This window comes from Miscanthus floridulus, chromosome 6 (assembly GCF_019320115.1).
Source record: "Miscanthus floridulus cultivar M001 chromosome 6, ASM1932011v1, whole genome shotgun sequence".
In the NCBI taxonomy this organism is placed as follows: Eukaryota; Viridiplantae; Streptophyta; class Magnoliopsida; order Poales; family Poaceae; genus Miscanthus; species Miscanthus floridulus.
In genome coordinates this window covers 91,438,063-91,449,869 of record NC_089585.1, presented here as the reverse complement: position 1 = coordinate 91,449,869, position 11,807 = coordinate 91,438,063, and the positions used below count along the sequence as shown (strand labels likewise).

Below are 11,807 nucleotides of genomic sequence, written 5' to 3'. Positions count from 1 at the left end.
CTTGATGCGCATCTCCGAGAAACACCAGACGTACTCACGTAGTGGCTCATCTTTTCGGTCTTGAATCCACTGCAGATCATATTTGTTGCCGGGTTGCTCGCAAGTGGCAATGAAGTTGTCGATGAAAGCTTGCTTGAGCTCTTGCCAAGAATCAAAGTAGTTCGCCAGCAAGCTGACCAGCCATTGGTGACCTACATGGCCAATAGTGACTAGGAAGTAGTTAGACATGACATGCTCATCAGCCATGGCTGATCTACACGCAGTTTCGTAGAGCATGACCCACAATTTGGGGTTCTCCTTGCTGTCGTACTTCTGAAGTTTTTTGAGCTTGAAGTTCTTGGGCCATATGACTTGGCGAAGGTGCGGAGTAAACTGCTTCAAACCCGGAGGGTCGTGGGCAGTATCATATTCCATACGATGATAGCTTTCATGGGATGCACGATCGTTGGCTCTTTGGTTGATGTGATCATGCAGATCATGTTCTCTAAGGTAATGGCGGAGATCATTATTGCCATCATGGCGATCTTGGTTGCCACCCTAATTAACCCTGCGACCGTGGTTATCGTGGCGATTATCGTGGTTGTCTCGACGGTTGTCATCCCGGAAGTCACGACGGTTGTCATCCTGACGGCGGTTGTCGTCCCAACCACCATTATGGCCACCGTTTCTACCTTGACGGTTGTCTGATGGGTCATTGTTGCATGAGCCACATTGGTTGGGTGGCTGTGAGTGACTTGAGTACTGGCGATTATGGCTCAATTCGACTGAGACAGATGGAACCTAGGCTTGATTTACAATCTCTGCGGTCTGGGCCATAGCAGCCGTCAGGTAAGCTTGTATATCATCACGAACTGCATGTGTTTCTAGGGTGTTGGGTAGTCATTGCATTATCGCCATAGCAACAGCTACGTTGGCGCTTGGAGTCCTGAAGACCTGCTTGTCCCCCACCCTGTCAAAGGCATTGTTAAGATCGTGTGGCTAGGCCCTTATGCGTCGGGCCTCCTCTTCTGCCTCGGCTTCGATTTGTCGGTGATTAAACCGGTTAATATTACGTGCTTCACGTGCTAGCCTTTCTTGTTCCGTCTCACCGACTGTCGGTGGTTCATCGTTACTAACAACATTGATCAAGTCTCCTCGCCTTGGTGGGAAGGATGGGAATCGTGGATATCCCGGGGCGTGGTCTAGGATATCCAGATCGTATTCAACGCCTTCATCGTCATGATGCTGGAGCTCGGTGTGAACGGAGGCATTAGATGCGATGCCAGACGAAGAGCTTGAACCACCCTCTTGAACTGTGTGGACCGATCCTTCTTGATAATCCTCAATCCAGACCATGTTGATGAAGTTGCGCAGGCCGTAGGGCTAGGCCTGGTGGTTCTACATCGAGGCTTCAGTACTTGGAGAGCTGGAGACCCTATCGTAGGGGCTGGTCGGTGACGAACAGAGCGCCCATTAGGAGTAGATGTGACCACGAGATCCGTACCAAGTCAGTGCAGGACGACTGGCCCGAGCTAGTCGGGTAGATCTATTGTGGGTAGTAGTTACCTGCTCATTAGGTTGACTTTGAATCAAACTTACTAGAGCTAGGGTTTTGGCAAGTTTGGTACCAACCCGATCGATGGAGTCGAGCAGGTCGATGTTGTCGATCTGCCTCCCTTTGTAGCGAGGAAGCGGACGACGGGTTATCGGCGTGGCTGAAGACGATGCTGGCGTGGTTGGAGCCAGATCCACCATGGTCGGAGCCGTAGCCAATGTAGGTGAAGCAGTGGTCGACGTAGATTGAACCCGTGCCTCCTCCAGGGGTCATGGCGATGAAGTCGTCGGAGCCAGTGGTCCAGGTGATCTGGCCAATGGTGAACGTGAGGCCGCTCGGTGTAGCCACAGAACCAGGGATGATGACCATCTTGTTTGCCTAGGAGAGCAGTACGCATACCCCCTACCTAGCAGCGCCACTATCGACTGAAATATGGTCGACAGTCTACCTAGGGGTATGCCCAAGGTAGTAGATTATCGGTAGACAGATGCACAAGCCACTAAACAAGATAGGTGATGCAAGATAGACACAAGATTTTATCCAGGTTCGGCCGCCGTAAAGGCGTAATACCTACGTCCTGTGTCTGATTGTATTACTGTATGTCAATGAGAGATGTTTTTTAGAGGGGTCCCCTGCCCGCCTTATATAATCTGGGGGGCAGGGTTACAGATCTGGAAAATAATCCTAACCAGTTACAATTGCCATAGGTGTCTGGATAAGGATTCCTATTCTAACCGACCAGGATCTTGCTTGATCTCCAAATCTCCCTTGATTCCTTAGCGCGGGACTCCAAATAGGTTGGCTGGACCAGCGCGTCGGCTTCTAACGGGCCAGGCCCTCTGGTCTGGGCTAGCCCAGGCCTAGCCACAAGGGTATAGGGGTTAATACCCCCACACGGTCGCATGGCGATGGCGGATCAATCGGATCCTAGGGAGGGATCGGAATCAAGAGAAATCTTTTCCGGCCGCCAAATCCCGCAACTACATGTTCCCAAGGAATCCGATTGTGACAGAAGGGAATCGCAACCCACCAAGGCATCCCGTGGGCAGCAGAAGATCAAAGCCCTCAAAGTCCCTTCATTCGAAAAAGCCTACGAAGGAGTATCCTACTCCTCCGTAGGCTCAGGGGCTACTGTCGGATATTAGTATTAGGGATACCCGAAGAAGGGATCTGAGGACCGCGGATGACAACTCGCCTAGATAATCAAGGACGTATTTTAGTCTCGATCGACCCTGAGGGCACGAGCTCCGTCTCACCCGACCCCTTGGGCAGGGCCCCGTGTCGCCCGAACCTAAGGGTACGGGAGCCATCTCTCCCGACCCTAAGGACACGGGCCCTGTGTCGCCCGACCCTGAGGGCATGGGCTCCGTCTCGCCTGACCCCTTGGGCATGGGCCCCATGTCGCCTGACCCCAAGGGTACGAGAGCCATCTTGCCCGACCTTGAGGGCACGGGCTCCGTCTCACCCGACCCCTGGGCGCGGGCTCCGTCTCGCCCGACGGGGACCCATACCGCCTCCAACCACTATGGGTCAGAAGGTACGACCCCGGGGTCAAACTTCTAACACCGGACGGGAAGCAGGCATGCCTCGACGTGACCCATGGCCACGTCAGGCCATGCCCGGTGGTTCACATCGTCAACAGTGACAGGTGCATGGTCGCTGTGCTGCCTACTCCCCGTACGGCCAACAAGAGCCCGACGTGGAGCCATCCACCTCACCATCTACAGCGTCAGCAGGACCCACGTGAAGGAGAAGAAGGACGCAACGGCCCTGGAGGCCTTCTTCTCCCTCGCTTTTCTCCTTTTCTCTCTCTGTAACCTGTGTCTTCCCCTTCACCTATAAAAGGGGAAGCAGGAGCACATGGCTGGGAAAAAGAGACAGCTAACAAGCACACAGCCGATGAGCTCAGCATGGCTCAACTCCATCCGATCTTTTCACCAGAGACTTGGGACCTTCTCCCTCTCTTGCCCGTTTAAAACCCCTACTACAAACCAGTGCCGGTAACACAAGCAGCAGCAGACTGGATATAGGGACATTCCACCCGAACCAGTATAAATTCTTGTGTCCTCCGAGCACAGCTTCCAAGCCAGACGCGCAGATACAAATTTACTAGCCGGTGATCCAAAACATCGACACTCACCTAGCTAGATCTAGATCTCGCAGCCCATCCTCGGCTGCTGGTGGCGAAGAGGTCCCGAGGGGAGCCACCATGTCAAGTAGCCCGGCCCTGACAGATCCACACCACCTCTCTCTCCTCTCCACAGCGCAAGGGCACAAGATCTATGGCATGCGCATCCTAGGTGGCGGTGGCCGCACGGACAGATCTACACTGTGGCCTAGCCCTTTGGTTGGCTTTTTATATTTTTTAAGCAAAAGCAGCTCCCAAAATCCCAATCAAAAGCGCCCTTAGTACAAATTACAATAATTCGCTTATGGTCAAAATAAGCTAAAACTAGCTGCCAAATGATGTGTGTACTCCCACGGTCCCAAAATAAGTGTCGCTATGGTATATATTAGTGTCGATCAAACTTTCTTAAGTTTGGCTAGATTTAATAAAATATTAGCAACATTTGTATCTTCAAATAACCTTATTATGAAAATATATTCAACGTCTATCTAATGATACTAATTATGGCCCTGATCGCTTCTCTTATAATCCGTCTTTTTCAGCCGAAACAATGTTTTTCTCTCACAACGAATCAGCGGGAACAGTGTTCCGGCTTATTTTTTCAGCGAAGCGAACGGAGCATATGTACTATAAATATTAATATTTTTCTATATATATTTGATAAAAGTTAAAAGTATTTGACTCCTCAAAAAATAAGAATGATACTTATTTTAGGACGGAGGGAGTAGCTTGTAGCCATTTTAGAAAGAAACACTCTCGTTTGTACTACAAGGCACAAACCGAGGGTCCATTTGGTTCCCTGAATCGTTTCGGATTCTGCTAAGAATCCAGAGAAATGGAGCCAAATGGTAGAAGTGTGAAACGTCTGGAAACGTTCCAGGATCTTTGCCTTGGCTCCGGAATCGGCAAGTAGGGTGGTTTCACAGCGTTTCGTTTCCGTTTCTTTTGCCTTGTGCACGCTAATTTTTTTAGTAATAATCTTTTTTCAATACAACAAGTTAAAATGAGTTGTATGTAAGTTGTTTTTCACATAAAAAATAGGCTTTTTCGAAGCATATTTTTATTTATAGAAATTTTGAGAAATTTTTTTTATTATGAATCAGAATCCAATCTACTCGCCAAATAATCTGGTCAAGTGAATTCCGATTCATCTTCTAAAACATATCTTCGAAAATGTTTCTCGAGGAAATCCTGATCTGAAACATTCGTACGAGAACCTGGATATCTATGGAAAGCACGTAGAATCAGAAGACCTCTACGTAAGCACCTCGCTCCACCACTCTACTAGAAAGGGACTAATATAATAACGGACTGGATTCCACCGACCAGGCGACCACCGTTGCAAGGCGGAACGGACCACACCACCGGCGCGTATCGAGGATGGTCGGTGCACGCGTTGTCAGAGAGACCGGGTAATGCAGTGCCTGGCCCAGTCTGATTTTGGCGCGTCAGAGAAACCAACGACAAGTGAAGGTTTCTTCCTCTGGTCCCCTGCACTGCAGCAACGTACCCGGCACTCAAAATAGTAGTGGTGGGCGGTGGCGGTGGCGGTGCACTGCAGAGGTTGGCCGGCCGGCCGGCCCGTCACCCTATCCCATCATGGCTCTCGATAGCAGCATATCTGCCTTTCACAGTAGATCACCGTCCTCTGCGCTCGGCCAGCTGCAGCTAACGCCCCCTTTTCCCCACCGGCCGGCCGCTCGGCCTGGCCCCGGTTGGGTGCAGCGGATCAGCAGCCTGCTGGTTTCGTTGCAAAGGATCGAAGATTATTTACTGCTAACTGATTTAATATGAGAGAAAAATATTATTTTAGTTTATAATTCATAATCGTATACGAGCAAACGAACAGACCGCTAAGCGATCGAGCACTGTCTCAGGACGAGCGGCGAACGAGAAGTTTTCTTGCGAGACCATCTTTTCAGCAGGTCCACGCCGATCCTTCCCGCGATCGTTCGAGCAGCAGTAAATCAATTGAAAAGGAAAAGAAGCAACTGTTGCCTGTAACTTTCAGCTAAGAGAAGCCAACCGGCCATCAGATGCACAAAAAAAACGCCGTCATTCCACGCCCTCGTCAATCTGGCCGTGATTTTTTTATCTTTCTCCATGGATAAGCGCAAACGATAGAGAGATAGCACGAGGGGAAAGGAGAGAGAGTTCTGGAGAAAGGGGAAAGTGGCTTAGAGATTCGACCTGTTCGTTGATTGATTTTTAGACTAATTTATTATAAGAGAAAAATACTGTTGACTGACTGATTTGGACCGACTAAAACCAACAAATAAACAGACTGGTTGAGTCATTAAGGCCCAAGCAAGTCGGACAGAACCTAAGCGGCCGAATTCCTACGCCTGGCTCCTACGCAGGTTGAGTCATTAAGGCCCAGTCAAGTCGGACAAGACCCAGTGCCGGTTTAATTTCCAAAATTTTGCAAATTTTTTTAAGATTTTCCGTCACATCAAATCTTTGGACATATGCATGAAGCATTAAATATAAATAAAAAATAAAACTAATTATACAGCTTAGACGAAATTCACGAGACGAATCTTTTAAGTCTAATTAAACTATAATTAGATACTAATTGCCAAATAACAACAAATGCTACAGTACCCTTTCTAAAAAAATTGCCAACTAAACGAGGGACAAGGCAACCGAATTCCTACGCCTGGCTCCCTGGCAGGTGTGTCGCTCATAGCAGGCAAATTATTTAGCGTCCCAGCGCGCGGCCTGTCCCGTCCCCACATTGAACACGCAGCTCTGATTCGGACGGCGATAACCGTACTAGATACCACCGCATCGACCGCCATGCATGCAAGTGGCCCGGCGAAGTGCGAGATATCTAGGGCATGTTTAGTTGGCGAATTTTTTTGAAAAATAGTATTGTAGCATTTTCGTTGTTATTTGATAATAAGTGTCCAATCATAGTTTAATTAGGCTTCAAAGATTCGTCTCCTGAATTTTGTCTAAACTGTGTAATTAGTTTTATTTTTTATTTATATTTAATACTTCATGCATGCGTCCAAAGATTCGATGTGACGGAGAATCTTGAAAAATTTTGTAAAATTTTATGAACTAAACATGCAATTAGCGACGCCTCCACCCAATAAAAGATGGTGGTGGACTGGTGGGCTCGATCGATCTCCTCTGCCTAACCTACGTACGTCTCCGGGTCATCCGGCGATACATCATCGTCGCACTACATGCATGGTTTGGGTACGACGTGCGCTGCTTATTAGCGAGAGGAGACACTCCACGTTCATCCGATCAGCTTGCTTCGTGTCCGCATTAGAATACGAGCCAGTACTCTCCTCCCATTTTATTTTTATGCATGCAAGTCAGCAATGGGGGGGTGTGGTCTTGAGACCTTTCAACAAAGGACAATGCGTTGCCTGTTGCCATGTGTAGTGTGTAGCGGTAGGTGCGTGGCGTCTGCTATATATCTACAGTAGATGATATATATATATATAGAGAGAGAGAGAGTATTTAGTAGCCAGCTACAAAAATAAGTTATTCCGTAGCCACCTCTATTTACGATAATTTTATATACTAATTTACGATAATGTCAATACATATTTATGATAGTTAGGTTACTATAACACATGAAGATATTTACCATAACGTTATAGTAAACCACTTAATATGAAGTTACTATAATCTCGTAAATTAACATAGTAATTATCGTAACTCAAAGTGACTACAGAATAAGTTATTTTATAGCCATCTATAGGATAGTAGTTTTATATATATATGTTGCCGATGACTAAATGATAAAGGTTATCCGTTTCTTTGGAATCTCGCGGCGTTTTACATCAACTAGCTGGTAACCCGTTACATAACAGGTAGTCAAGATAGGAAAAAAAAGGAAGAAATAGTGGACAGTTATGAAACAATGCTGAACAGTAGGATGACAGTTAACGAAGAGGGAGGCAAAAAAAGGTATTCATCGATTCACATCTTGTTGATCATGACCTACATCTAGTATGATTCCCAAATCTGTACTCATGGCCTGAAGATATAACCAGCAGAGAATGTCACAGCATTTGTTCCTGTTTTGCTGCTGAGCACAGCCTGCAGAATAGACAATAGCAGGGCGTGAAATTAATACGTAAGGTAGAACGAAGCGAAGATTGAGAAAAAGGAAAAAGGTACGGAAGAGTAGATAATAAGCCAATTGACTGAAAACGAAATCATCTGTAGAAGAGTAGATTCACCTAAAAGGACAATGTTCACAGCAGCCAAATTGCAATGTACATTTGTGCAACTGTAGAAGCAAAGGTGTTTTTTTTGCACCAGCAGCGAACTGTTAATCCATACTTTGCCTTTGATGCATATATGACCTATCATCGTATAGGCACTAAAGTGATATGGAGATGACACAAAATGTTACTGTATGGCGATATGCTTGTAAATGAGACAGGTAGAAAGGAACCTGCATTCTGCAACTTTCTGAGAACGACCATACAGTAGGAGAAGCAAACAGAGAACCCAAGCATCCGCATGCGCAGCCAAATTTGTTTCTCGTAGAACTGAAATCATTTTGGAAGTGTAAATGCAAAATAAATGACAGATTTTTATGTAGACCGGAAGCTTTTTGCATGTGTAAGTAGGTACCCATCCAAAATTTTCAATACAAACCAAAGAGGCATTTGGTCAAGTAATTTACAACTATAAAATCAAATATGAACAACCATTGTGAGCCTAGACCATACTACATCTTACTTGTCTCCTACTCCCTCCGTCCCTCAATAGAGGACGTCCAAGCATTCAAAAGGAGTATCAGAATAGATGTCGTTTTAGCTCCTACTACCCTATACTGAGTACTGCAACCGTCCATCCATCACGTTCCTGTCTCCCACTCCACGAATAAAAAAAGTAAAAAAAGGAAACAGCCGGTGGGAAGGAAAAAATATCTCCAGAGGCTTATCCTCTCGGTCACGGACGGAGGAAGCACACCCATCCGCATCCACCTCTCCATCTCTGTCGGCTCCCATCCCCGTCTCCTCCGCATCCTAGTGCGGCATCCCCATCTCCTCCGCCTCCCCATCTCCCCATCTTCCATCTCCTCCGCATCCCAGTGCCGCATCCCCCATCTCCTCTGCCTCCCCATCTCCCCGTCTTCCATCTCCTCCGCATCCCAGTGCCGCATCCCCGTCTTCCATCTCCTCCCCATCGGGCATGGCTGGCGCTAGGCGGCGCCGCCCTAAACCCGACCGCCTGGCCTGGATCCGCCGCCGTACCTGGCCGAAGCAGCGCGGCGCAAAGCTGAGAGGCAGCAGCAGCGAAAGCGATGGGAACCCCAAGCCCGTTGTCAAGTCGGTGGTCCACGACAGCGATGTGGCCTCCAAGCATGCCCTGAAGCTGGGGGCAGCAGCGGTAATGGGACATGCTCCCCCAAGCTAGGGAGCGGCGGCCACGATGTTAGCCGAAAGCGTGCCATTGAGGTTGGAGATGGAGGTGACGGTGGCAACTGCGGTCCCAACATGGATGTTACCAACATTGCTTATCGATCCCAACAGCCTATCAGCATAGTGTCATATTAACGGGGTATTCAGATTGTTTTCTGGATATGTATTTGAGCATATAAGGACACGATTAAGTAAGTAGGAATTCAGAGAATCCAAACTAGTTTTTATACATGCACCACCAAAAGGCTTTCCTTCGCCTCCACTATGATTACAAGAAAATAAACGTATATACATATATACAACTGCTACATAAACATATCCCTTAGTTGATGCAGATCTCAAAAGCTAAACAAATAATTCCATTAGTTGTTCAACAACTCAATTGCCTTCTGAACTATCTCCCTGTCACAACTAAGAGATTTGGGAAGCATGCCTACTGCCTCCAGCCTCTCCTTATTCATGTGGGGGATCTTGTACCTATTCCCTCCATTATCTTTCATAACTTCAATCATGCATCCTTGTAGCGTGAGGAATACCCTATTTAGAAGAACAGGGTTGTAGTTTTCATATTCATTGATCACATTCGCGATGAGCTCATCCATGTTTCTAGATGTTGTTCTATCTATCAACGACTGTAGAGAAGCAAAGAAACCAAGGTCTAGGCAATTCATATCAGGTGAATTAGCAGGTTGATTCATTATGCGTATATCAAGGCCGGTTTGGGCAACTGCTGCAGCAAACTCTGGATCATCGGCGCGGACATGTGATGGAGCATTGTCCTGTTGTATCCAAATTGTCTCGTAGGCATGTTCTCGAGGCCAACGAATGCGTATAGCTTTAAGAAGTTTTGATATCATATAAGATCTCATTGTTTGTCTGTCAACCTTCATTGTCTTCGTGATAGGTGTGCCCTTGGGCCTATTGCCACTTCTTCTTTGTGTCGGTTCCTGAAAATGCAAAGATTCTTATGAGAAATAATAAAATAGTGATTCTTATGTAGCGAAACAAGAATAAAACATGACCAAGATTGCTACCTCATGGACAAAAGGCCATAGACCTAACTTGCCATCAAAATAACATCTACCTTCAGCATCAAACCTAGGCTGTGTAACTCCAGAATAAAACATGACTTTGTGAATGGCATTCTTGTTTTGCACTATCCTATGTGGGTCTTCTTCATCTGGATGCATGTACATAGTCTTATTCTTTCTTGTCCCATTGAACCACTTCTCATCTGTGTGGATAATATTTTTCATTTCTTTGAACTTGGGATTATTTGGCAGTGTACTTGGTTCTAGCATAGAGACACACCACTGCAGCCTAGACTTTTTATTTGCTTCCTTCAAATAGGGCTTCAGTGAGTTGGAGTGTCGTCGTAGCAATCCTTGTTTGAACAACCTATGCAGACTGCTTTTATTGACACCTAGAGCATTTGCAAGTGATCTTATAGTACCCCTTCTGTTTAGGGGAATATCTGGAACTGTAGACAGGTCCACTTGAATTTTTTTACGGCCGTAGTTCTTAGGTTTCAAACCATTGACATCTACTGGTATGCCCTGTGCCCAACACTTTTTTGCTCTCTTCAACGTTGTATGGTACGTATACGGACACTGTACTTTGCTGCAATAATAGTTGTACTGTTTCTTTTTAATTTTCCATTCTTACTGCTCCGAAGCAAATCTTCAAATATGTCTTGTCTTTGTCTATCTGTTAACTCCTTCGTCCTATGTTGGGACTGATCATGATGTTCCTGGTCATCCTCTACATCATCATGTGCTTGCTCATCCTCTTCATCATCATGTGCTTGGGCATTCTCTTGCTCATCATGTGTTTGCTGATCCTCTTCACCATCCGAGTCCAACAACTCCTCTTGATCAAAGGCAATGTCAACTCTTTTGGTGTACACGCCAAACTCCTCTATGAGATCCTCCAAGGCATCTTGTTCGACATGCAAGGCTATGCCATCATCTACAGAAAAATATAACTGATCAATACAGATTATTTGAGACTTGGAGCTAATAAATGTGTTTTGCCTAGGATGTGCACAAATGCATTAAATCTGTTTTTTTTTTCAGCAAACATAGGTCTATGCTTGAGTCACTGATTGGAAATAATCACCTGTCAGTAGGTTTTCTTGTTCACTGTCCTATTGAGGATGATTCAAATCAAAGGGATGGCAAACATTGTGAACTGCAGCATCATCAAAGAGGGCAGGTAAGACATCTTGTTCATGTTGTGAAGCTTTGTCATTGCCTGCGCCAAAATTTGCAATGTTTGTATGTATTGTCAGTACATAGATGATGACACTTTTATCATGCAGATTTTTGTGGTACTAATGGAAATACTCATCTGTCAGCAGGTTTCCTTGGTCTCTTTCATGTTGATGATCACTCAGATTAAATGGATGCCCAAGGTTCTGACCTGCTACAGTAACAAGTTTTAGGAGAAAGTACACACTTATTCTAGGAGAAATTAAACGAGTACAAACTGATCTTAGGAGAGAGGGGGAGATGGGGGGAGAGATAGAGAGGGAGAAGGGGGGAGAGGGGGGAGAGAGAGGGAGAGAGAGAGATAGAGAGAGATGGATGTGCTAACCTTTATGAAATGCTTGTTCACTAGTTTGACCTGCTACATCTTGGAAGGGATCATCATCATCTTGAGCTTCAGCAGGATCGCTGTTGAGATCAGGCAACTTCTCTCCTCCATCCTCTGGTGGTGCGTTCAAATCGACTAGGGGCTTGGTCAT

General features: G+C 46.3%; 1 pseudogene; it reads right to left on the bottom strand.

Moving 5' to 3' along the window:
* Positions 1 to 9,423: 9,423 nt before the first annotated feature.
* Positions 9,424 to 11,807, bottom strand: LOC136460821 (uncharacterized; annotated as a pseudogene).